Source organism: Microcebus murinus, chromosome 6 (genome assembly GCF_040939455.1).
Source record: "Microcebus murinus isolate Inina chromosome 6, M.murinus_Inina_mat1.0, whole genome shotgun sequence".
Lineage (NCBI taxonomy): Eukaryota > Metazoa > Chordata > Mammalia > Primates > Cheirogaleidae > Microcebus > Microcebus murinus.
Genome location: NC_134109.1, coordinates 67340568 through 67367500, shown reverse-complemented (window position 1 = coordinate 67367500; position 26933 = coordinate 67340568). Strand labels below are relative to the sequence as shown.

The 26933-nt window shown below is 35.3% G+C and overlaps 1 long non-coding RNA gene across 1 annotated transcript in view; it reads left to right on the top strand.

The window, feature by feature from the left end:
• LOC142871486 (uncharacterized) overlaps nucleotides 1-12553 on the top strand; it is an 82501-nt gene extending 69948 nt beyond the window's left edge. Inside the window, exons 2-4 of the long non-coding RNA XR_012919742.1 lie at nucleotides 9729-9832; nucleotides 10381-10468; nucleotides 11109-12553. This is a non-coding gene — a long non-coding RNA (uncharacterized LOC142871486). The remainder of the gene's footprint in view (nucleotides 1-9728; nucleotides 9833-10380; nucleotides 10469-11108) is intronic.
• The last annotated feature ends 14380 nt before the right edge of the window (nucleotides 12554-26933 follow it).

Genomic DNA, 26933 nt, shown 5'->3' with positions numbered 1-26933 from the left:
CACCAAGTTAGGCCTCAGCAAATATGAATTCTAGAATTGGAACTATCATTACCTTTCTGTAAAATAATTTGTTGGTCTCAAGTTCCTCATAATATAGAGCCTGCTTTATAAAGTCATTGGTTGTTGAAAAAGCCAAGTTGTATGCTGACTTTAGGGACATTTTGAGACTCTCCAATGTGCTAACAAAATTTAAGATATAGCACTTTAGAAATCTGCATTATATTTCAAGAAGAAGCTATTTCCTCTAAGGGAGACTCCCAGTTCAGATCGCAAACTCAGGTATGATTCAAGAACACTTTTCATGTGGATTGAGATAGCATAAAAGATCACGAACAGATGCAAACACAAATTCCATTTGTGTTCATTTAGAGGAAGGTGACTACTGGGTGCCACAAGTTGTGGTATTAAGCTTGATTTTATCCAACATCTTTATTAATCATCTAGAAGATGAGCAAAATGGCACATCAGTTAAATCTGCAGATGGTGCTAAACAGGGAGACATTTCAGAGTCCACTGTGGGCAAAGGAACTATGTGAAAAGACTGGGTTTAAAAGGAGGTGGTGTTTTTCTCTTTCTTTTCCAACAAGCCTCTGGTGTAATAAAGGCTTAAAAGACACCTATAGTAGAATATGAAATTCTGCTAAAGTCCTTGAACAGTGCCATAGAAAATAATTAGTGGTGATAAAGAGAGAAATTAAAATAGTATTGACAGAGAAAAAGAGCTATTTGACTGAATTCCCATTTTATTTGCCATGTCATGTCATCCTTTTTGCCTGACATCCAAGTGGAATTCACGTCACAGATGAGTCGGGCCAAACAAGATCAGCACCTGTACACTGTGATGTGGGACTAGGAGTGTAAAAGAACCACACTCGGATGTCCCCTCAAATACGCACTCTAAGATTGGTCTCAGTAAGGCAGTTTTCACCAACTTGCTAAGTCACGGACCTCTTGTTTCCAGGACCTTGTGCCACAGTTTATTCTACCTACCTACGATCAGAATCATATTCTACCATTCATGTCGTTTCCCTGTTCAATGAACTAACTGACATACAGCAGGTCCTTGAATATCATCTTTTCGTCCACAGTAATTTCTGTGTAACATTGATATGGAAAAAAAATTGATTCCTGGCCAGGGCTACTGTTTGTATGCTGTTTGCATGTTCTCTTTATGTCTCTGTGGGTTTTCTCCAGTTTCCTCCCACATCCCAAAGATGTGCACATTAGGTTTGCTGGTGTGTCTAAATTCTCCCAGTGTGAGTGGGTGTGGGTCTGTGTCTGAGCGTGTCCTGCCATGGAATGACATCCTATGCATAGTTGGGTCCCACCTTGCTCCCAAAGCTGCCAGGATAGGTTCTGGCCACCCTTGATCTTGAACTGGAATAATTGGATGAATTATTATCTTGTTCTTATTAATCTTTCTTAAATATCTGTATAGCTCACATTTATTTCATTGGTTAATATCATAAGTGTTTCAGTCTTTCTTTAGAACTTCGGTTATGTTTTTGTAACCAGAAATATGCTGTAGAAACTTAACTCTTGTTAATATCAATTAGCCTGTGGTAAAATTGGTTTTGTTAAACGTTGTTTCGATTGAAGCCTCAGTTTCCAAGAAAAAGTCAATGAAGTTAAGTGAGGATTTACTGTATGTGAGATTAAATATCTTTGAATTCAGACTCATGCTTTTCTTCCTCTCGTTTTTCCTTTTATTTATTTATTTATTTTCATTTTTAAGATAGTTCACTAGGTCCTAAATAAACTGAAAAAAAATTGTTCGTTGTCCCTCTGAATAGTTTTTTTATTTTTTAAAACATTATGATATATCATCTCCCCTGATTTTTTTTTCATCCCTCCCCATTTGTGTCAATCAAGGTTCCAACAAGAAATAAATGGCACACTGAAAATAGACTACTTCCAAAGTGTTTATTTATAAAGAGACTACTTATAGAAGTGTGTTTATGGGAACCCCATATTTGGTGCAGTGACCTAGGTTTTAATATGAATTAACATCAGCTGTTACGCCCTGTAGGTCTAAGGGCTGAGGAATTTACCCGAACCTGGAAAAAGGCATGTAGAGTTGGTAGGCTTGAGAGGAACAGTGACATTTGATCCAGGGGGATAGCCAGCTGGAAACAGTCTTGATAAGAGGGTTGCATATCTTGATCTTACTGTTCTCTCTGCATCCAGTCACTCCTTTGGGCTTTCCATTGGCTGAACCAACCAAAAATCAAAGAGAATGAAAACTCACTCAAGTGGCCCATGTAGTTTACCCTCCCAGGGAGGAGAACAGAGAGGAGCAGGATAGAGGGCAGTGTGTGGAGGGGCAAATGGAGGACACTTGACATGACATTCTCATCTAGAACTTTGAGAAGATGAAAGGTCTGGGCTGAGGCTATAAGTATATGAGCTACTCTAACTGTATCCTAGCCTCCTCTTGCCTGAGAATATAGTAAATAGGACACCAAAGTTCATCTTGCTATATTATAACAAACTTGAGACCCAAAGTTCTATCATCACAATTTTTAAAAGATTATCAAGTATATGATATATACAAAAACTATATGTGACAATTAGGTAAGTTATAAAACATAATAATAAATATAAACCCAGGCATCCATACCAAATTGTACATAGACCATTATCCTTACAGTAAAGTCCCCTCTGTACCATCCCTGACAATATTCTCCAACCTGCCTCAGGGATGACAACTGCTTTGAGTTTTGTGGTTATCATTCCCTTGCTTTCTCTTTAGACTTTTACCCCTAAATAACATACATTTTAATATTGCCAATTTCTGAACTTTATATGAATGGTACCATACTATATATGCCCTAATATGATTGCTTCTTATCACTCAACATTATATATCTAAGATTCATTCACTTTTTAAAAAATTTCTTTGTTTCAGCATATTACTGGGGTACAAATGTTTAGGTTATGTATATTTCCCTTGCCCCGCCCAAGTCAGAGTTTCAAATGTGTCCATGCCCCAGACGGTGCGTACCGCACCCATTAGGTGTGTGTATACCTATCTCCTCCTCCCTCTTCCCCGTTCACATTGTCGAACAGAGCTATTACTTATTTTCACAGACATGGAGTTCTTTCTCATGTCAATATTTCACAATTATTTATTCTTCTGTGATAAATTATATATTGTTTGTAGTTTGTTGCTGACAATAATGTCATTCTTAATATTCTCATCTGTGTTTCTTGGTACACAGGTACGAAAGACATTATCCAGGACCAGTAATACTAGGTCAGGGGGTATGCATATGTTCAGCTGTGCTAGATAGTGCCATAATTTTGTGTTAATATAAATTTATTCTTCCAATAGCAGTATTTAAGAGTTTCTATTGATTCTCATTCTTACCTACTCTTATCTATGTCATTCTTTTAATTCTTGTGCGCCTAGTGTATGCGGAAGGTATCTCATTGTGAATTTAGTGTTCAGGTCCATGATTACTAATGAGCTTGAACAAATTTTTCTTTCTTTCCTTTCTGCTTTTTGAGACAGAGTATAGTTATGTCATCTCAGGTAGAATTCAGTGGTATCATAACAGTTCACTGCAACCTCAAACTCCTAACTTCATGCGATCCTCCTGCCTCAGCCTCCCAGAATATTAGGATTACAGGCATGAGCCACCGAGCCCAGCAAGGATCATGTTTCTTGACAATATTGTTTTCTTCTATATGTTTTGCCCTTTTTTGGCTTTTTTTTTTAAGTTTCTTATTAATTTATAGGAGTACTTTACATGTTCTGGACATGAGCCTTTTGGTGGCTGTGCTGCAAATATCTTCATCTGGGCTGTACATTTACAACTTTTCTTAATGTTTCTTCTGAGAACCAGAAAAATCTTAATTTTGTTATATTTAACTTTATGCATCTTTTCCTTTGGGGTTTATATTTCTGTTGAAGAAATCCTTTCCTTTCTTGAAAATAATAAAAAAGTCTTTGTTTTTTTCAAAAAAAGTATAAAACTTTACCTTTTACATTTAAGTCTTTAATTTATCATATGTGTCCTCTTCAAGAATATTTTTATTGCTCTTGGCTATTCCTCTTCCATACAAATTTTAAAATTCTTGTTGAGATTAGTATCGGAAATGCATTGCATCTTTAGATCAAATTGGGAAGTACTGATATCCTTAGAATATTGTATTTGCTTATCCATTAACACAGCATACTTACTCTCCATTTATTAATTATTCATTATCTTTCAATAATGCATTATATTTTTCTCTGTAAAAGATCTTAAATATTTTGTGACATTTATTTCTTAGTATTTTATACATAAATATTTTTGCTGTTATTATTTTCTAGCACTGGTGGATAGAAATGCAATTCACTCCCCCCCCATTGGTTTTTCATTCAGCAAAATTGCCAGTCTCTCTTGTTAATTCAAATATTTTGTCTGTGAGGATTCAGATATAGGCAAAAAATCTGTGAATAATAATAGTTTTGTTTCTTTCATTCCAATCCATATGTCTTCGTTGCTTTTTCTTACCTTATGTTGCTGTCTCAGAGCTTCAGTACATTGCATGGATGTGACAGTCATGGACATCCTCATATCCTTTCTGAAGTTAAAGGGAATTCTAACATTTCACCATTGGGTAAAATGTGTGCTGTAAATACATGTAATATTTTGAAATGGAAATTTTGTACCTAGATCATATTTAAGTCAATTTAGGAATCACTTTTGTTGCAAAATATTGACAGTTAATGTTGCAGAAGTTGACCCTATGGAAGCCTCAGTTAAGTTTATGGAGATCCAATAATCAAATATCTAGGAACTGGGAGAATAGAATATTGAAGTCTTTCCTCTTCTCTTAAACTTTCCCCTTTTCCATCCCCCAGAGCTCAGACCATTATTATTACTACATACTACATACCATTATTTTTACTCTACTTAAAGAATATAATTGCCATTGTTTGATATGATGAAGACTGTGGGAGCAATAGGCTCAAGGGTAAGACATCAGGGATTCAGTTCTGATGTATTTTATCAGAACAGCCTTTTAAACGTCCAACGGGTGATGTTGAATAGGCAGCTGATGTCAGAGTCTGGAGTCCAAGGTAGAGGATTAGATAAAGACAGAAATCTGGGAGCCCTCAGTAAATATAGAGAGTAGTATTTAAAACTATAAGACTAGGTGGAATCGCCTAGGAATAAGTGAAGACAGTAGAGAGAACCAAGGACTGAGGACTGGAAACTCATATATTTTAAAACTTGAGATATGAAGGAAAACCAACAAAGCTGACCAAGGAAGAGCCAACAGTGAAGAAAGATAACCACAAGTGTATGGTTGTTCTGAAGTCAAGCACTGAAACTGTTTCAAGGAGAAAGGTGCAGTTACCTTTGTCAAATGATGCTGACAGATCAAGAAAGAAGAGAATTGAGAACTGGGCACTGGATTTTACAATATAGATGTCATTAGTAATCTTCATATGATTTGGTGAAACAGTTGATGATGACAGGTTCAATCAGGAATAGGAAGAGGGGACATTATTTCATACAATTGTATGACCTAATGTTTTCACCTAACAAAATATTATAAACAGTTTCTTTGTACTTAACTATTTTTCTATGCTGTCAATTTTAATGTCTGAATAGTACACTGTGCTATAGTCCATTTAATTAATCCCATATGTTTAGATATATGGATTGCTTCCTTTGGCTTCTAAAAGCACACTGGATTAGATATTTTAAAATACATTTTCTATTTCTGTTATTCTGTATTTATTTCCTTTGGTTAAATGACCACAGGCAGACTTGCTGGCTCAAAGAATGCATACAACATGTGTCATATCATAGCATATCAAAGGATATCATGCTATGATATTTTATGGAAAACCACAAATGGCTAAAAACTATGTTTAACTATTATCAATCCAATAAATGCAAATTCAACTTGTTGAGAGGAGGTTCAATCAGAATTTTGAGAGCTATTCTAAGGCTCTCTGCTTGACTGAACGTAGTTGAGAGTCAAATTTAGTTGACATGTCTTTTTTTTGGTTTTGTTTTTTCTTTAATTTGATAATTTTGGAGAGGTGATTACAATATGCTTGACCCTGGGAAGATGATGACTATAATCCTGTTGAACTACAGCCTTATAATGTCTTACATTTCCTTAGCTAATAAAGAGTGTATAAAATCATTCAGTCTTTATCTCCTCTTCTGCCAGTTGATAAGTAGAATTTATGTGATTTTTGTTGTTTAACTGATCTCTTAATGCTAGATAAGGACCATTTATACCAGTGATTCAAATAGAACTTTGATTGAGCTGGAAAATTTTGAAGTTAAATAATCTTGTCCTTTCTATTACTGCTAATAATTACCATGCTACTTATTATGGGATATGGATTTTTACAATTTGAGGACAAGGTGTGGGGAATACACATTAGGAAATCATAAAATACTCCAATGTGGAAGATTAGGCTTTTATCGTTTGTTGGTATTGATTGGGGATTGGTGGGTTACTAGGGGTAATTTATTTAAGAAATGTTAATTTATCTAAGAAATGGTTTTTAAAAATAAGGTAACCCCTTTGGACAATGCTTACAATGTACACTCTACTCCCATGAGGCCAAGAAATAGGAGGAAAAAAAAACCTTCCAAATTCTGCAAGGTAGATGGGTTACTAAAGAACCTAATGGGATAAAGATGAAGGAGTGTTTGGTTATTGTAACAAAAACAAGTAAGATACTCTTACATTAAAAAGGAAAAGAGGGAGAGAGACTATGCTACATATGGCTGAAAGGGTGTAGGGAATAGGAACTCGCGTGCACTGCTAGTGGGAATATCAATTGGTAACTCTCTGAAGGGTAATTTGGCAATAAGTTTCTAGAGCTTTAAACTGTTCCACATCTTGTAATTTATTCTGGGAAAATATTTGAAGGTGTTCTCCAAAGATTTATGTGTTATGATGTTTATTACAGTGTTATTTATAAGAGTAAAGAGTTGAAAACAATATAAATGTCCACCAACAGGCATTTGGTAAAATAAATTAAGATATATCCATGTGATTTATTACTATGCAGCAGTTTATAATCATATTTGCAAAGACTATTTGATGGCATGGGGGAAATATTCACAATATAACGCTAAATTTAAACTGTCAGATACAAACAGTGTTAAATAGCAACCACTTATTGAACATTAATTTTGTACTAAGATGTGTATTCAGGGCTTTATAAACACCTCATTTAATAATCCTCCAACAAATCTGCAAGATAGCTGTTGCTATTCTCAATTTATGTATTATAAATCTGAGATTAGAAAATTAAACTACATTTTGAGCTCAAATTGTCCTACTAAATAGAGCAGCCTCAAATATGCAGGGGAACTTGGGTGAAAATGCATGTTGTTTCTTAAAATTAGAGATATCTTATGGATCTCAAGTACAAAGAATAGAGAAAATAAAGCTAGGTTTTAGATAAAGTTACATTCTTCAAAATACTTTAAGTTAATTTGGCTGATGATGAAGATGCCTTCAAAGATTTTAAGGAAAGGAGTGAAACAATCAATTGTTTTTTTAAATGTTAACTGAATATTTGTACCAAGAATGGATTGCAATAAGATAGTTGGCAAACATTTAAACATCAGCTGATAAAAATCTGGCTTGTAGGTAGTAATAGTGAAGATGGAGGGCAAGGGGCAGATTAGAGACACATTGTGGGTAATGAGTTAACTAGACTCCAAGATAGGTAAGATGTAAGTTCTAAGATACAGGAGAGGGAGGACACAGAATGCCTTTGTATTTCTAATATCAGTGGCTATATGCACAACAATATCAAATGATATAGGAAACTCTAGGGAAAGTTTATACACAGAACTAAGTTTGGTTTTAAAGGTATTTTATGTGAGGAACCACTTTAAGGAGGCAATCTGGAAGCAGGTGATTTTGGAGTTCAGGACAGAAGAATGTTAAAAGTATAGATCTGAGGGTTATTTGCATATAAAGTTATTTAAAGCCATGAGTATAAATTAGATGTCCAGCAGAAAGAACATAGAAGAAGATTCTCAACTGGGCATGGATAGGTATATCAGAATTGCCTGGAGTTTACAAACTACATATTCAGACATTGTCCACTCCAGAGATTCTGTCTTTCACTTTTTTATAGGGGATGAGGAGACTATGGTTTAAAAGAGTACACAGTGTCAAGCCCATATTTTTCTAAACTGCCAACCATAATGATAGATGCTTAATAGACTTTTATTAAATAAATGAGGAATTTGTGAATATAATTAGAATTCTTGAAACCATAGCCCCTAAATAAAGTGTTGAGGTTAAGCTAACTCAGATCATGTCCCTAATGGGTGATGAGACATATTAGGAGAGAGATTTCTTTTGTAGGAGCAATAGGGCCTGAAAGAAATCACTTAGCATGTCTGAACTTACATGTGGTTTGCATTTCAACATCGTATTAGTAATTAGGTACTGAATCTCTGAATTCATTTTCCTTCAGGAATAAGTTTTCCAGGCAAATTCATGAGTTTTTATTCATCCCCAATATATCCTAAATAGTGTACATTTTAACAAGAAAACTGGCACCAAATCATATTTTTGTAATATTGGTACAATAATTAAACAAAACAGAGGAACCATAAAAAGCAGACAGAACAGATTGAATATACAAGGTGATACTTGTGAAGCAAGAAGGTGAAGGCTAGAGAAAAATAGAAGGGTCATAATGGGTGAGCCATTAACTAAGAGAAAAGAGATGAGAATGAGGTTAGAGATCTCCACGAGTGGTTCTCTGGGTAATGATTTCAGCCCAGAACATCTTCAATGCTCTCTAGAGAGGTGTCTGTTACAATGTATGAAGGAATCAGATGCTGGCACCATATGGAACATTTGCAGATATGCCCCTTAATTCATAAAGGTTAATACTTAAATTGTAAAAGAAACAAACAAACAAAGAAAACACTTTAGTGCAGTTACAGAGGGACCCGAAGAGAATAATCAGAGAATAACAGAATATATAGAAGTTCATTGTCTTACACATTTTGCCCATTTAAACTATTGGTATTAATGTGATGTGATGTTAATATGTATTATATGTATATTAGACAGCTATAGTGAATTATACGTAATTTTCTTGATTTATACCTTCTAAATCTTTCTCACAGGGGAGAAAGGAATTTGGATAGCAACTCAACAAACTTTTGTGGAGTCATATTTGACTGTATTAGAAAAAACAAGATTGAGTTTTGCCATTAAACATTTTTAATCTATTTTAAACAAGCCAGACTGAAAATGAATAAAAGTAAAATTAAATGTAGTTTATACTTGAGTCAGTTGTGTGGGATACTATGTTAATCATGTGTAGGACATAATCAGCTCAGATAAGTTAGATCCTAGAGTGGGAAATTGACTGCTAAGAGCACTGTTGCAACATTTCAAGCATCAGTTCATGAATGAGGATCTGTGCTTCAGCTGCGAAAATGAAGATAAGGAATACAGAACAGATAAGAGACATATCTTGAGGGTAGAACTAACTAGACTCAAAGACACCCCTTCCACATATAGGGCTAAACATGCACACATACACACACACACACCTACACCCACACACACAGCCACTCAGACGTGATTCTTTTTTCATATGTGAATCAGAACCAGCATAGCCTCAGGTTTACTGCATAGAAGGTTCTAATGTGCTTAGCCACATTCCAAAGGAAGGCATCAGGTTCTTAAAATTGCTTCTCCAAATCGAACTCTCCCATGAGGACTAGGTACTGATGCTGGATACAGAGCACCTAGAAGTCTACCATCGTATACTCCGGATCCCCATCTTGGGCTGCCAACGATCGTTCTTGAAGAGAGAGAGAAGGTAAAACTTTTTTGGGTTAGAAGGAATAAGGAGATGTGAAAGCTAGTTAGAAAAATCTTCAGAATAAAGATTTTCATCATTTTATTAAGGCTCCAGATAGCATTGATTCTTCTATTTCCTACTATGAGCAGGTAAACTTTAAAAGATTGAAATTGATCCTATGTGGCATCTCTTTTCTGATACTCTTTTCCTCAGTGCCAAGAATTAGTTAATGTACTTCTTTGGCTAGTCCTTGGCCTTCCTGGGAGTGTCCTGAAGGCTAATCTCCAAGTCTTTTCTGGACAGGATATGGGGTAGCAAACACTTTCATATTCAGCTTGTCAAACTATAAATTGACATAAACTTGCTGGAGGACAGTTTGGCTACATAGCCTACAATAGCCTTAAAAATATACATACCCTTTGATCTGGCAAGACCTCTCCAAGACTTCATGTGTCGGGTTAGCATCTTATTTGACATCAAGGCTGTGGCCCAAAAGACCACTGTACCTGAACTGCACCTGAGAGAATCATCAAGCACGCTGATGCTGTCTGTCACTGCTCTCCTAGCCCCCCTAGATGTTTTGTGATCCTCAGCCTCTTCTGACTGGAGACCTATGATCAATCCATCTCCTATAACAGGGGTCCCCAACCTGTGGTGAGTTGAATAATGATTTCATTATATATTACAATGTAATAATAATAGAAATGAAGTGCACAATAAATGTAACGTGTTTGAATCATCCCGAAACCATTTCCCCACTCCCTGGTCTATGGAAAAATTGCCTTCCATGAAAATGGTCCCTGGTACCAAAAAGATTGGGGACTGCTGTCCTAGAAGACCTAGGCCTTCTGCATCACTTTGGCTTTCTAACACTAGTATTGCTTAGATCTCTAATTTAGAGTACAATGTTTATTTGCCAGACTTGAGGTTATATCAGTGTTTTAATTATGAGAAGACATCTATTCTTCATGGAGGCAAAGAGTTCACATCATCTTCCTATTCCTACATCTCACTGGAGTTTGTAATCTCAAGTAAGTGTACACTTATTTGTATACACTTAGGGCCTTTAAAAATATAGCAGCAAACTCTGGGGCTTTATCAGGTCCTTCACCTCTCTCCTGAGAAACTCAGTAAAATAAAATCCCCCAAACAAAGCCTCAAACAACTTCTATTTATCAAAATAAAAGACCACTGTGAAATAACTTCATTGTAGACATTTAACAATGTCTTGATTTAAGATCTTTGATTTAAGACATTAAACATCTAATAAACACACAACCTAATTTTATCCTAGGAATGAAATAAGAAAATGAAGCCTACTACTCAGAGAAGCCTGGGCCAGACTGAGTATCCTGTTTTGCCATGTGCCTCTTACAAAGTTGTTGTTATAACCTGTCATTTGAGGAACAGAATCTTGTTGATCTGAATTGAAGGGTCATGGAGCCTGAAATAACACCCTGAAGGAAAGACATTAAATACTTTCCATCTGCCAAACCTGTACCCTTGATCATCCTGAGACCTGGAGGTTACTGTGACCTGGAGCAGCCATGTTTGAAAGAGAAAGGGCAAGACCTCTGGCTCTCAGATGAAATTTTTAGGAGCAGAAGTAGAAACAGTTACTGCAGTGCTCCATGAATCAAAATTCACTGAGGACAGTTCCAGGAACTAGTGTGGATTAACCTCTACTCCAGTGACAGTGATTTGGAGGCAGAGGAGGTGCTGCCACAATCAGAGGATGGAGGTGTGGGGAGCTGAGGACAAATCCCAGTTAGCTGTGTATGCATCAGCTGCAGTTAGAAATCTAAGACACTCCAAACTCTAGGGTATGTTAGACCAGGTCTTATGGGCATTGGCATAGGAACTGGGAAAAGGGAGAATCCCTGGCATAAGTGTCTAAACTATTTTCCTGAGCAAATGAGGAATCTCAGATTAAAACCAACAAAGGGAATTGATTTCAGAGCTGTAGCCAGACTCTTGGCTTGAGGAGAACTTGTGTACAGGCATGGGATATGAAAATAAACAACCAGAGAACGAAAGATGATATTTGAGAGTGAAAGACATCTCAGGACCAAAACAACCCGAACTGAACATCTGATTTAGGGAGGGAGGGTTAGAGAGAGAGGAAGGAGAGAAAGAAGAAAATTGGCTTTGAAGATAAAGGACTATAATGGTATTCTGGAAGCAGAAGAGCAAAATAAGACAGGTAAAAGGACAAATAGAAGATGAGACCTGGAAAAAATCTTCCAGATGCTGCTTCAAGAACCAGACTCCCTTCAGAAGTGCTTATGGTCTTGTCTCAAAAGAGCTTCTACGATGCAGAGATAAGGCACAGGACTTAAAGCACAATGGGCATCTTGGCTTTAGGTGGCAATTATTCATTCCTATAGAGTTTTTAAGGTTAAAAAATGACTAAAAGTGATATTAGATTTTATTTTTCTTAAATCTCTCAAACTGAGAAGAAAAAATACTCCTAGAACATACTCAAAAGCAATTACGTGTAGTGGTATGGAGCCTATCTAGGGAACATATGTAATTTAATTTTTTTAAATGTTTGAAAAGTATGTGTATATGCTTACAAATTATATATTTATATTTTCAGGCATGCCAAAACTAAAGCAGCTTTGATGATTATGAAGTGGGGAACACTGTAATTTAGAAAAGATCCTTGGGATTATAATTTCTGGGTGGGGATACACTGGTGGTCAATGTTATCTCCATTAAAACTTTTGACTTTTTGAATAGCCTCAGTCTTTCATGGAGTAACTTTTTGCTTTAGTCCTAAAACTCAGCCTGCTGCTCAAGTACTCCAAACCCTGTTGGCCTAGTGATCAATCAATGCTTCCGACCATCACTGTTGAAAGAAAGCCTTATTACCTGAGGAGCTTGTTAAAATGTCAGTGTATGATTCAGTAGGTCTAGGGAGGGGCCCGGGTAATCCCACTGATGTTGATCTGAGGATCAAACTTTGAGTAGAAAGGAATTAGACTACTTTTGCTATATAAGCTATGATCTACAGTATAAGTAGCCATAAAATAAACATCAGCCCACATGACCAGTCATTAATCTGACTTGCAGCTCATTTCTGTTGAGTTTAAAAGGAAATCTGTGCTCATTAGAGAAATGTGACTGTGTGAGAAACCTGAGAATAGGTGTAAGTGGGTTTGTAAGGAGCAGGACAGTATGCTTAGTTTTACTCAACAGGGAAATTTCAGGGAAATTAGAATTTCTGTGGACTTGATGATATTTAGAAACTCTAAAAAAGCTAGTATAGTCATCAAGAAATTGTACTCTTTGTCCCACCTGTAAGGGGAAAAACAAGCACCTTCCTTGCCTTCCAAAGCATAACATTATCACAGTTCTGAAGTATCTGAGAGTATCTTTGTGTAAGGAAAGGATTTGAGTTTCCTAAGAGGCCTGTGCAGTACACTTCAGCATCCTTCCTCCAAGAATGTCAATATCCTTTGCAAACCTTAGCTGAATCATCATCATTACAGCCCATACAATAGGCATCTGAGCATCTCACAGCATCTTCTTTTCACTGCATAAGGAAGACTTTAAATTGGGGTATACTGTGTCATGCTAGGAGGTGGGGAGTCAAATAAGGCTTTTAGAAAGGGGACATTGAGCCCAATATCTAGCACAGGAGTTAGAAAAAGTAATTTTCTGTTCAACTTGACCAAATGTTCTTTACTGGTTGACAGAGGAAGTGAAAATTTTTACAATGTGTTTTGCAGACATGACTCATAGCCTCAAGGTAGAGGCATTTGCAAAGGAATGGACTGTGCTCTCCCAGTAGTTCTCCATTTCCCCTGTTTTGTGTATTCTGAGAACCTAGTCTTAACTCCTTAGGTAACCCTGAAAGCCACTTAAGAGTCTAGTTTTCTTGAAAAATAAGATCTCCAATTCTAGATAAGTATGTATTTGCCTGAATATGTTACACATTTGAATTTAGCCAATATTCCCTACAGGAAACAAAGAAAGGTTTTCTCTCCTTCAAATGCTAAAGGGCGCCGTGTTAAACTGTCCAGAGGACAAGCTGTTTATGTGTTATCTCAACATGTTTTGTCATCTCTGCTAACCTTGTGTATGTTTTCTGTCAATAGAATATACATTTTCAGATGTGAAAAAGTAGTGTTTATAACTGCATTTTTAATCCAGAATGAATTGAAATATATTAATAAATGACATTGACAATCACCAACATTAAGGGCATTTGGAATAGCTGATCTCTAGTTCATGAATAATGAGTTATCTTGGTTTTAATAATTTACTTTAAAAACTTCGTTCCCCTCTATTCTCTTATCTTGAAGTTGCAAGATCTTTGTATCTCACCTTAGATGATTACTAGTTATACTCCTAGAGGGCAGATATAAGTTAATGAGCTCCAAGGGAGGGGACAAGGAAGCAAGAACAAAAACAGCATATTGCCTTCAAGACTATTAATGTCCCTTTGTGGAGGATAGCAACAGCTAATGTCTGGCAAGAGCAGTGGAGGAAGAAATTGCTGCAGGTTCAGGTGGGAGAGTGAGTCACCTTGAGGCCAGCACTACTGATGAGGTTTGGAGAATAATCTTTCCATTAGGAGTAGGATCCTCCTTTGAGGATGGGGGTATTATTAATGTCCAGGACTTGAAATGTTTGATTTACATCCTGTGTACTGCAAAGGAACAAAGCATTAAATCTCACACATCACAGATCCTCAGAGAATTTCTGCAAATGCATCTGTTTTCAAAGGTATTAGGAGGTTTTAGAATTTGGGGGCATTTCCTTTGCATGTGGGGGCCTATATCACAGCACAGAGATGGAGCATACTTGAATGGATAGATAAATAGGCATAGGTAGGTGTGTAGGTAAGTAGATAGGTAGGTAGATATATGTCACTGCCTGGGATTTCTAGTGGAAAAATATGAAATGTTCACTTGTTTTATACTGTGCTGTTTATTATAAAGTTTCTGTTTATGGGAAAATTGTTCAAACTTAGATATTATAATAGCTAAACAATTAGTCATTTCTAAAGTACTCATATGTAACCACAGAAAGTGATTAATTAGTAGGCTTTATTAGTAATAAAGTAAAATTTTTATAGAGCTAGATTTGCAATTGTGTGCCTACCTTAAATGTCAAGTCATTGTAATGAGGTGTTAGCTTGCTCTGGCTTAAATTTGTATATTTTATTCTTACTCACTTTTAAATACCTTTCCTTAATCCCTTATTTTTGGCTCATTTGATATGATTATCATTCCAATTTCTTGCCTCCTGAATAATAGATTCTAAATCATTCTTATTTGGTCTTTGATTCCTTATTAAAAATCCTGAAGCCTAACAGCTAATGATGCTGTTGATGCATGGCAATGCCGAATTTAATCAGGGATTTTTTTTTTTCCATTATTGCACAATATCATTCTTATTTCATTGATGATAGTTTTTGTCTTTTTCTATTGTATTTTCTCTTGTTATTTAATTAAGAAGTTGGGAATAGACACTTACCAATAGCAAGTCCCCAAAATGACCTTATACCTAATAGGTGTTTTCACTTCTAATTGAAATAATTTCATGAATGACTCTTCTTTCTTGAGGAGGCTTACGCTTATGTATATAGCTATATTATGCCCCTCTATTTTAGTCTTTATTAATTTATTTTTGAAAAAAAATGAGAAACTTTATGCATAGGAGGCAAATAATTTCAAACACAGGCTATCCAGTGCTTTGGAGAGCTATAATAATTCTGATAATTTACTGAACATATTTATTTTCTCAAAGAGCAAATCACTTAAAATATGCTAGATCCCCCAAAATGAGATAGCTGCCATTTGGCTTCTAATTAGTCAAATGAGTATTGAATTTGTCTATTGTACTAGTTAGCATAGTTGGACAATAGTTTAAAAAAAACTGTGATCAATTTGGCTAGCTTAATTGTACTGGTGAAATTTGCAACTTGTTTGGAATTTTGATGCTTTGAGGTTATTTATTTCATAATGAATCATTCCAAAACAATGCGCTATTGTTCATTAAATATTATAGTATAGTATATGTGAACTTCATGGCATATGTTTAGCTAGCTGAAAAATACCCTGGTCATCTATGAGGAAGTATAGAACTCTCAATGCCAATGAGACCAAATTTATTGATTCAACATGGATTTCATCTTCTGTTGACAGATTTGAATTGAACAACTGTGTGCTCAGGTTACAAGGAGGAAGGACTATGCCACAATGTGAATAAGGGATGAAGTCCCTTCTATTACTGGAAAAAATAAATCAACCAAGGCACATTTTCTACTGGTTGTTAAAAAGGCATCATACTTCCTTATGAAGAAAATGAAAGAACTGACACCACTTTACACTTGCAAATGATAGATATAAAGAAGGTATAAAGTATGGGAGAGGCAAGATCATTTCCAGCTCACAGAACTGTTTCCCAAACCTTGCTGATACATTTTCAGCAGAAGGATTAAAAAGAGGAAATACTATCGAACAAATACATATAACCTTTTTAGGTGTAAATTCCTAGTCCAATGTACCTCTCTCTCCAATGACTCACTAATACAAACCAATAGAAAATTAATAAAATTAGGCATGTTAAAAAACTATTTTAAAATGAGCAGCTCTAAGAGTAAGTCGTGCAGATAGCCAAATTGATGATAATTACACATCTAAAGAGTATGTGCAATCCATAAGTAGTCGTGTCCATGCAGGATGTAAACTGTTATAAGTGCCCATGTTTATTTGGTGTGTATAAAATACTATCCAAGGAAGAACAACAGTGACTTAAGGTGCTAGGTAGGAGTATTATGCAGGGCAGGTCATCTAGCTTTTCTTTGCCAACTAAAAATATCTAGTAAGATTCTCTACCTTTCTATTTTCTGATTTCATTTGTGCCAATCAACCTACTGCTTGCTATTAATAATAGACTTCCAAAATTCTTAAATAATACTCTAGCTAAGTACAAAAAAATTTCTGATTAAAAAATAAATATTCTAGTTTAAACTTCAGTCTCTTAGAATATTTTTCTTCTATGTTATTTTCATAGAACAAAATATTTTAGTGACAACTGTGTGCCAGGCATTTTGCTACTTGTCAAAGTTTCAACAGAAAGCAACAACAAACCTGGTCACTGCTGATTTTCTAGTGGGTGAGAAAGTTATTATCCTCTCTTTCTCTATCCTGACCCTGCCAACATTCCATCAGGAAGTCTGTTATCTCTATTTTCAAGATAAATCCAGAGTCTGATTACATCTGAACCTCTTTTCTGCAGCTACACTGGTCTGAGCCACTGTTATCTCACACATGGGTTTCAGTCATAGTTTCCTAGCAAGTCTCCCTGTTTTCAGTCTTCCTTCCCTCCCGCATTGTCTACTCTCAACAGAGCAGCAAGAGTGGACTTCTGAAGAGTACATTCAGAACTCAGGGTCAGACCATGTTAGCCCCTTACTGAAAGTCTTGCAATGGCTCCCATTTTACTTAGAACAAAAGCTTATATCCTTGCCCTGCCCACCACCTCATCTCTTCCTACTTTCTCCTTGCTCATTCTACTTCAGCTCCAGTGGCTTCTCTGCCTGTCCACAAACCACATACACTCAAGCTTCAAGGAATTTGCCATAGCAATTCTCCATGAGTGGAATGTTCTTTTCCCAGAGATTGTTCCAAGTCTTTACTCAAATGTCACCTTCTCAATGGAGCCTTCTCTTACCATGCTGACTTAAAATTTTAATCCACTCACACTTCTTATTCTGCTGTATTTTTTAAATCACTTTTTTTATATACTATATAACTTTCTAATATATTATTTGGATTATTCATTTTTTGTCTCCTTCACTAGATTATTAGCCTTTTAAAGGCAGAAGTTTTCTTCACTGACATACTCGATAGCATGCTTGGTACATAGTAGGTATTATGATGATACTCATAATTAACATATATTGCTATTTGCTGGCATCCTTTTAAGTTCTTCACATATAAATTTATATAAAATCACTTTATCCTTAAATCAATCCTATGAAATAGATACCATTATTATCTCCATTTTAAATATGAAGCAGCTGAGACACAGAGAGATTGGAATTTGCCCAAGTCATATGCTAATTAATAGTAGGGTTGGGGCTGGAATCCCAAAGAGACCACACTATTAACCAGGATTCTCTACTACCTTCTTGTCATGATGTTAGCAGTGTGAAGAAAAGGCATATACAGCAGGAGAACTAGATTTAGTTTGGGGGGACAGGAGAGTTTTTGCAGTGAGATGACTTTAAGTTGTGATAGGAATGATGGGTATCCTTTAGCTGTTGGAAAGAAGAACCAGTCGTTCAATGTCAGGTCAGCTTTGGAGATCTGAGATGATGAGAACTTTCTAAGCTGAAGATGAAGGTGCAGCAAATTCAGCCAATGCCTCCCAGTCCATAACTTCTTAAGGCTCACTGCTCTGTTTCTCTACAATGTGGTATCCAGAAAAGATGAAATCGTCTTGTGTATAGTTGGTTACTGATCAGTTTGTCTGGAGAAATCCTCACATTGACTGCAAAAATTAAGAATAATGTCATTTAGCTTTTCAAATGGATAATACTTACTTTGAAAATGCAAAATTGAGGGAAACTTTATATATTCTGCTAAGTGGGCTGGGGAGAGTGCTGTTAATGGGCTTGATTATGATCCCTTGTGACTAAGTGGGCTTCACTAGCAAGACTAGGACAATAGGATGACACTAATTGGTTCCTGGAGGTGGCTTTCACTGCCTTGAGGAAAGCCTCAACTATGCTATTCTGAGAGTTAACAGCATGGGGTAGCGGGCAGACACTCATTTATAATTCTGTGCTTAGCTACCCATGGGAAAAGTAACTAGAGCGTGCATATACCAAGAGTCTCAGGTGAGGTTACGTCTGGTTTCCTCTACCCAGTACCCACCCCCCTTATGGTTCTCTCCATTTTCATGGAACCTTCATAGCCATTCACTGTGGTTCTAACACATTTTTCTCCAGACACAGAAAGAGAACCACAGAGGGTTTCTAAGAACTGTTACAACCCACTCTCCTAAACATCCTGTCTCTATGTTACTTTAGATATCAGATGAGTTATTTAATACCAATACAGCTAAGAACCGTTGGCAGAAAAGTTTACCCTTTATTGAATTTCACACAAAAGAGTTGATAAGGCACATTTTGGGGCATTTTCCTCAGTAAAACTGAACTTTAAATATAGCAACTAAAATGGATATCAGTTTTTTTGGTCAATATCTTCAAATGAAATTGGTGAGAACTCTTATTTCTATTTTAAATAAATTATATCTTTAGAAAAAATATTATATATATATCAATTGGTAATATTTAGGGATTCATGTTACAAACTGGTGATTATTGTTAGGCTGGTAAGATAAAGAGTTTAAACTTAATTTGCATTACAAGGCTTATTTCTGTCTGTCATCCTAATGAACTCTCTTCTCCAGCAAAAGAGGTCCATTCACTGTCTCCTGAAATATGACTTCTACTTTCTAAACTCATATCAATTTCCTGCCTAGAAAACCCTTTCTTCCCAACTCTGCCTCTTAAAATTCCATCTCTGAAGACCTTCCCTTATCAAACCAATAGGAAGTGTCTCGGGTATTTTCTATGCTGATTGTGACATTGATCAAATCCTTTACACATTTATTAATTCAAGAAATATTTATTTTTATGCTACTTTTTCAATACTGTCATAGGTCTAGAGACAGCAATGAAGAAAATAGAGTTAGTCTTGTGCTTATGAAATGTATAGTTAAAGAAGCACAGAAATATATAAAGAAAATTATGATAAGAATTGTATTGGAAAACTAAACTGTCCTATGAAAAAGAATAGCATTCAATAAAATAATTTAGATAAGAAGATAAGTGCAGACTTTTTTGAGTAAATGACATTTTAACTGAGATATGATGAATGAGTAAGAGTCATTCAGCCCAGGAGTAAAGGGAAGAATTTTGAAGGCAAAGAGAATTACATTTGCAATCATGAAGTGGGAAAGGTCTTTGTCCATTCTGGGAACTGAAAGAAAGTCAATGTGTCTTAGTTTTTAATTTTATATGTACTTTTCTTATCTCTTTCAGATTGATGAGAACTCATTCATTATTTATTTGTATTCTGTAATGATAAACATAGTATTTTATACATAATAGATGCTCAAAATAATGTGCTAAAGGACTCCTGCTTCCAGTAACTGGAATTAATTGATGTTAATATTATACTCCTTTGTAAATAATTATAAAAACTGGACAAAATATATAAGATAGCTGTTTTCAGGCATTGGAAACAGAGAAAATAGCCCTATCATTGAAATAAGGAAAACCCATGATGTACATACTTCATGTTACCCCTAAATTTCTGCCTGAGACAATTCCTGGAACTTCCTGTAGGGAGATAGATCCCAAATAGAGAGCTGAGTCTTCTAGAGCTTCAGGAGTAGAGATTAGAGTTTGAGGCAGCTGGAACTGGAAGGCCAGCATATGAAAGATGAGGTTTTGGTAGAGGGCAGGCACCCCAGAAGTTTGTATGAAGGTTCTCCTTGTGTCTTTGGCTGAAGGCTAGTTTGCATATGCATGGGCATTACATACAAATTGCCCAGCAGAGAGTGGCTTCTAGGAGGCTAAGAGCAGGACAGAAATGTCAGCATTCTGGCCCAGTTAAAATGGAGAGATCTTATTAAACAACCCAGGCATTCAACTAATATCCCAGAAACACCATGCCCCTAGGGGAATGAAAATACACTAGATCTAGTGAAAAAGCCAAAATCAACTAACTTTACAAAGCACAAAATGAAGCCCAATAGTGTCAAGAGAATCTACCAATAAATCAACCATCTGATAAAACAAAACAGGATTAAAGTAAAGATGGCATAAGTCAGACTCCCTGAAAATTAACATATACAATAAACAATTATTAGACAAGATAAGAAAATGTTATTTATAACCAGGACAAAAGAGTATCCAATGAAAATAGATACCAAAAGTCACAAATATTAGAGGTAGCAGATATGGATTTTAAGACAGCTAGTATAAGCACATTCAAGGATTTAAAAGAAAAGGTGGACAAATTTCAGCAAAGAAATAAAAAATATATAAAAAGTTGAAATTCTAAAGTTCAAAAATAAAATATCTGAAATAAAAAAGATCCTCTAGTTGGGTTAAAGAAAAGATTAGACACTACAGAAGAAAGGGTCAGTAATATTATCCAAATTGAAGGGAGAGAAAAATAAATACTTAAAATATTAATGGAACTTCAATGACCTGTGAGGCAATATTGAGTAAATATAGAGTCCTGAAAAAAAGATGATCAAGAAGGTATCAGAAAAAAATTGAGTAAACAACTGAAAATTCCCCAAATTTGTTAGGAAATAATACTACACGGATCTAAGAAGTTCAATTAACCCCAAGAAGCCTAAGCTAAAGAAACAACCTATAAGTGCATCATAGTTAATAAGGACTGTTATGAACAACTTTGGGCCAATGAACTTGACAAGTTGAATACATGGAACAACAGAAACTCTCCAAAATTGGCATAAGAATAAATGAAAATCTGAATAGTTCTCTGCCTATTAAAGAAACCTAATTCATAAATAAATATTTTCCTATAAAGAAAACTTAAGGTTGAAACAGCTTCACTGGGGAATTCTATTAGATATTTAATAATGAATAATATCAATTTTATACAAAATAGAGATAAAAATAAGTGGCAAAATTTTCTATGTTTTTTTTTATGAGGCCAACATAATCATAAAATTAGCATAAATAAAGACATAAATAAAAAATAAAATTACAGACCAGTATTTTTTATGAACACATTTGCAAAATTTTTAAACAAATATTATTAGATAGAATCCAGCATTATATTAAAAAATACATACCACTCAAGTGGAATTTATCCTAGGATTGTAAGGTGGTGACAAAATTTTTACAAATAATCACATTGATAGGATAAAGAATAAAAATCATATAATTATCTTATTGAAGCAAAAAAAATTGATGGCATATAACACTCATTTATGACAAAATCTCACCAAACTAGGCATAGAAAAACATTTCATCAATTTATAACTGACATTTGTGAAAGATATTCAGCTAACATTATACTTAAAACTGATATTAATAACACTTTTTCCCTAATAACAAGGCATAGGTTTTACTGATAACTTTTATTCAACATTGTACTAAAGCTCCCATGATAAGCAATAAGGCAAGGAAAAAGAACTAAACAATAAAAATATTAGAATGAAATAAATAAATGTCTTTATTCATAGATGACATGATTACATGATTGTGTACATGGAAAATCCTATGACACCTGACATATTAGCAACAAATAATTGGAAAATAACATTGTTAAGCCATTTAATAGCACCGAAAACCATAAGATGTTTTAAATACTTAGGAATAAACTTAACAGAAGACATTTAAGTCCTCTACAATAAAAACTGCAAAGCTTTGTTGAGAGAAAATTTTAAAAAGACCTAAATAAAAAAGAGAGATACCATGTTTAAGAATTGGAAAACTCAGTATGGTTTTAATTCTCACTCTTTCCAAATCAATGAATACATTGAAGGCAATTGCAGTAAAAATCTTAACACCGACTTTGAGAAACTGATTCTAAAATTTATATAAAAGTGAAAAATCTAGAGTAGACAAAGCAATCTTCAAAAAAGGAAAGAAACTTAGAGGCATTGTATTATCTAATTTCACAAATTACTATTAAGTGACAATAATTGAGACACTGTGGTATCAGAATAAGAATAGACAGATAAATCAAAGGAAGAAAATAGAGCATGCAGAAATAAGCATCTACCTATACGGTCAAATGGTGCTAATGCAATTTAATGGAAAAGAAAGTCTTTTCAACAAGCAGTCTTGGAACAATTAGATAAAGTAAGGAAAACAGTAAACTTTGTTCTCCACCTCACATCATAAACAAAAAATAAAAGCTAAAACTATAAAATTTCTAGCACAAGAGACATATGAATAATTGATACTGTGACCTTGGGTTATGTAAGATATTTTTTTAGCCAGACACAAAGAACTCTAAATATTAAACTTAAAAAGATGAATTAGACTTGATATATTAAAAATCTCTGCTCATCAACAGATATCATAAAGAAAATATGAAACAAGATACAAATGGAGGAATATATTCACAATCCCAAATCTGACAAAACTTTATATCCAGAATATATTAACTACTCTTACAACTAAATAATAAAAATAAAACAACACATTAAATTTAGGCAAATTTCTTGAACAGATATTTCTTAAAAGGAGATATACAAATGGACAAAAGTACATGAAAATGGGCTGATATCATTAGTCACTGGACAAATTAAAACCACAATGTGATACTATTTTATTCCCCAGAAAACAGCTCAAAATAAAAAGATGGACTCTATGTTGGCAAAGTTGTGGAGCAAAGGAACTTTTATGTATTGCTGATGGGAGTGAGTGTGCATTGGTATGCTTTAAAAAAGTTTCATAGATCTTTATAAAGTTAACTGTATATTTACCATATGACTCGAATTTCTATTTGTTGGTATTGTGTCACTTTTCTGCTGCTATTTAAAAAAACTATCTCAAACTTAGTGGCTTAAATTAAAACAAAGTTATTATCTTAACAATTCTGAAATTCAGAAGTTTAAAAATGAGATTGTTTTGTTTTGTTTTGTTTTTTGGTGTGGCTAAAATCAAGGTAAGCAGGGCCACATTCCTCTCTAGAAGCTCCGGGGGAAAATCCAGTTGGCCCCCTCCTATCTTCAAAGTCAACAGTGGCCAGTCAAATCTTTCTCATATCCTATCATTCTGACACTGACTTTTCTGCCTTCATCTTTCACATTTAAGGATGCTTGTGATTACATTGGACACACCTGGATGATCCAGGATTTGCTCTTTATTTTTAGGGTCAGTAGATTAGCAACTTTAATTCTACGTGCTACCTGAATTCCCTTTGCCATGTAACTAATATCTGGGAATTAGATGTGGACATCTTTGAGAGGCCAAGTATTTAAAAGAAATGAAAACTTAGGTTCATGATATACTTTCACAAATTTGTTTAGAACATCTTTATTCATAATAGCCTAAAACTAGAAACACCTCTAATGTTTATCATTAGAGAACTAGATAAGCAAATTGTAATAAACTATTAAAATAGAAAACTTCTTAAAAAAAAAGATAATTTATACATTAAACAATCCCCAAAACATTACATTGAGCAAAAGAAGCAAGGCACAAAAGGGGCAATACTATATAATTCCATTTTTATGGCATTTAAGAATAGCAAAACTAATCTATGGTTATAAAAAAACACACTGGTGTTTTTAGGATGCAAGATTGACTCAAAAGGAGCATGAGGGAAATTTCTGAGGTAGGTGATAGAAATATTTTATATTTTGTTTGGGGTTGTGGTTATGCAGGAGGGGTGTGTGTGTATATATATCAACTCTCATAAGATCAGTGCAGTTCACTTTGTATGAATTTTACTTGATAAAATAAATTTTAAAACATATTGGAGTAATAAATGAACACCTACATTAATTAAACAAAACAAACAAAAAACGAAAGAAACATTAGTGGCCAAAATATCATTATTGCTTGTTCCTATGAACTCACAAGTTAAATTTTTATAATATACCTTTCAAATTCAAATTTAATATCTATGTAAACATTTGTAATAAATTTGAACATGAATATTCTACCTCTTTATCTTGCTAGAGATGCCTTAGAACTTTTAAAAAATAAAAATCAGATATAATTTTTGGAAGTTCAGAGGAAAAAATTTCATGAATTGTTCCCTCATGCCACAACAAAGTTATATTTGTGTATATAAAATGAGGTCAGAGGCTGGGCGCGGTGGCTCACGCCTGTAATCCTAGCACTCTGGGAGGCCGAGGCGGGTGCATTGCTCAAGGTCAGGAGTTCGAAACCACCCTGAGCAAGAGCGAGACCCCGTCTCTACTATAAATAGAAAGAAATTAATTGGCCAACTAATATATATAGAAAAAATTAGCCGGGCATGGTGGCGCATGCCTATAGTCCCAGCTACTCAGGAGGCTGAGGCAGGAGGATTGCTTGACTCCAGGAGTTTGAGGTTGCTGTGAGCTAGGCTGACGCCATGGCACTCACTCTAGCCTGGCCAACAAAGCGAGACTCTGTATCAAAAAAAAAAAAAAAAAAAAAAAAAATGAGGTCAGAGACCTTAATTATCATCCCCTAAATAGATTATGAAGGTTCTCTACAGACACCTATGCTGCCAAATCTTCTGATTCCACATTGCGGTTAGTGCCAAGTGGTGATTTGGAGTACTGGCTTTTTTTTTTTTTTTTTTTTTCACCATCGATGTATCCCTCTAGGATTCAGGCTTGAGTTCGTGGGGCCAGGACAGAAGATAATCTGAATGACAGATGTAATGTTAGGATCAGAATCGCCCTTCTGAGCCCCGGAGCTTTGACCTCAGTAGAAGCCAATGTATCTGGGATCTCTCTACTCTTTTGACTTTTTACCCTCAGGAGTCTCTTCAGCAGTTTATGAAAATAGACTTTTACCTGACTCAGCCCCTAATCCCTGGATACACCATTTGTTATGTGCTTGAATCCAAGGTAAATGCAGTCTAACCTGCCCAACTGGAGCCATTGCTACATGTAAGAGATAAAAGAAAGATTGCTGGATGTCTTAGTCCCTTTGTGCTTTTATAACAGAATACCCGAGATCAGGTAATTAATAAAGAACAGAAATTTATTTCTTATGGTTCTGGATGCTGGGAAGTTTAAGATCAACAGACCTGCATGGTGAGGACCTCTTTGTTTTGTCACCTCATGGCAGAAGATGGAAGGGCAAGAGGGCATGAGTTGTATCAGGCATTAATCCACTCATGAGGGCAGAGCCCTCATGACCAAATTGTCCCCTAAAGGTCCCACCTTTTGGCAGTGTTTCAATGGGGATTACATTTCCAGCATGTTAACTTTGGAGGACACATTCAAACCACAGAACTGGAGCATCAAGAAACCCAAATGTAATAAGGTGAGTTAATCTGTGGAGTATCTTCTATGAAGCAGATGATTGATAAACATACATTGTTATTTTGGTGTCATATGACCAGAGAGCTAGGTACTGATTGTTTCTCGAGCTACATTTCCTTGGTTAAGGTGCTGATGCAGGGAAGATAGCAAAAATGGTCCAGAAATGGGTTATTCCTGGGATAACCTGCCTTAGCTAGTTTACTGAGGAGTCCGTGAGATTAAGATGCTGATTAGTCAGTATTGAAACACCTCAAGGTAGAATCAAGAAATAAATGGTTTGGGTGAGGTGAGAAATGTTGAAAAAATAAAGTTCTCACAAAATTCAAGAGCAAGTATTATACATACATGCAAGAGAATCAATCATATCAGGTAAAAATGATATGAAATATCTCAGGCATTTACCAATAGATGGGCTGCTTATGTGGGATCAAAAGTGAGCTGTGTGGCTTCACAGTTTGTAAACACAGAGGCAGTTGCAGGATTGAAGAATCAACATAATATTAAAATATCTGAGAATGAAGGTAGACATCAGATGAGGAAGAAAAATTGTAGTGACATTGGCCACTTGCAATGTGTATTGCTAATTACCATTTGCTGTATATTGGAAAGGCTGGTAGAAATGAAGCATTTTTATAGAGGGATGATTTATGTATTTTTTAGGACATTTACTTTAACAATCTACCAATCTCAGGTATACCACCCTTCAAAACTTTGTTCAAGTTACTTTTCTATGAGAAGTCTTTTATGGCTGGGACTCCAGCTAGTTTGTTAGCTTGTTTCTTATTTATTCAAACATCTGCTCTTACTGAGCATATATCATTTGGCAGACAGTACATCCAAACCTCCTAGACCAGGAGAATCCACACCTCTGAACCCTACCTAGCTACCTAGGGACCTGCAATGTAGAGAAGGGACAAGACTGACCCATGAATGAAGATTATGGAAATGAGAAATAATCATGGGGCAAAAGGAAAACAGTATACCATGCCAGCAGCCATGCAAGACACTAGTGGGAAGATGCTTAGAATACAGAAGAAATTCAGATATGAAAGTGACAGACCATTGCAGAAGGGTTCAGAACAAGTGAGTAGGAGTCAAAATTAGTAAT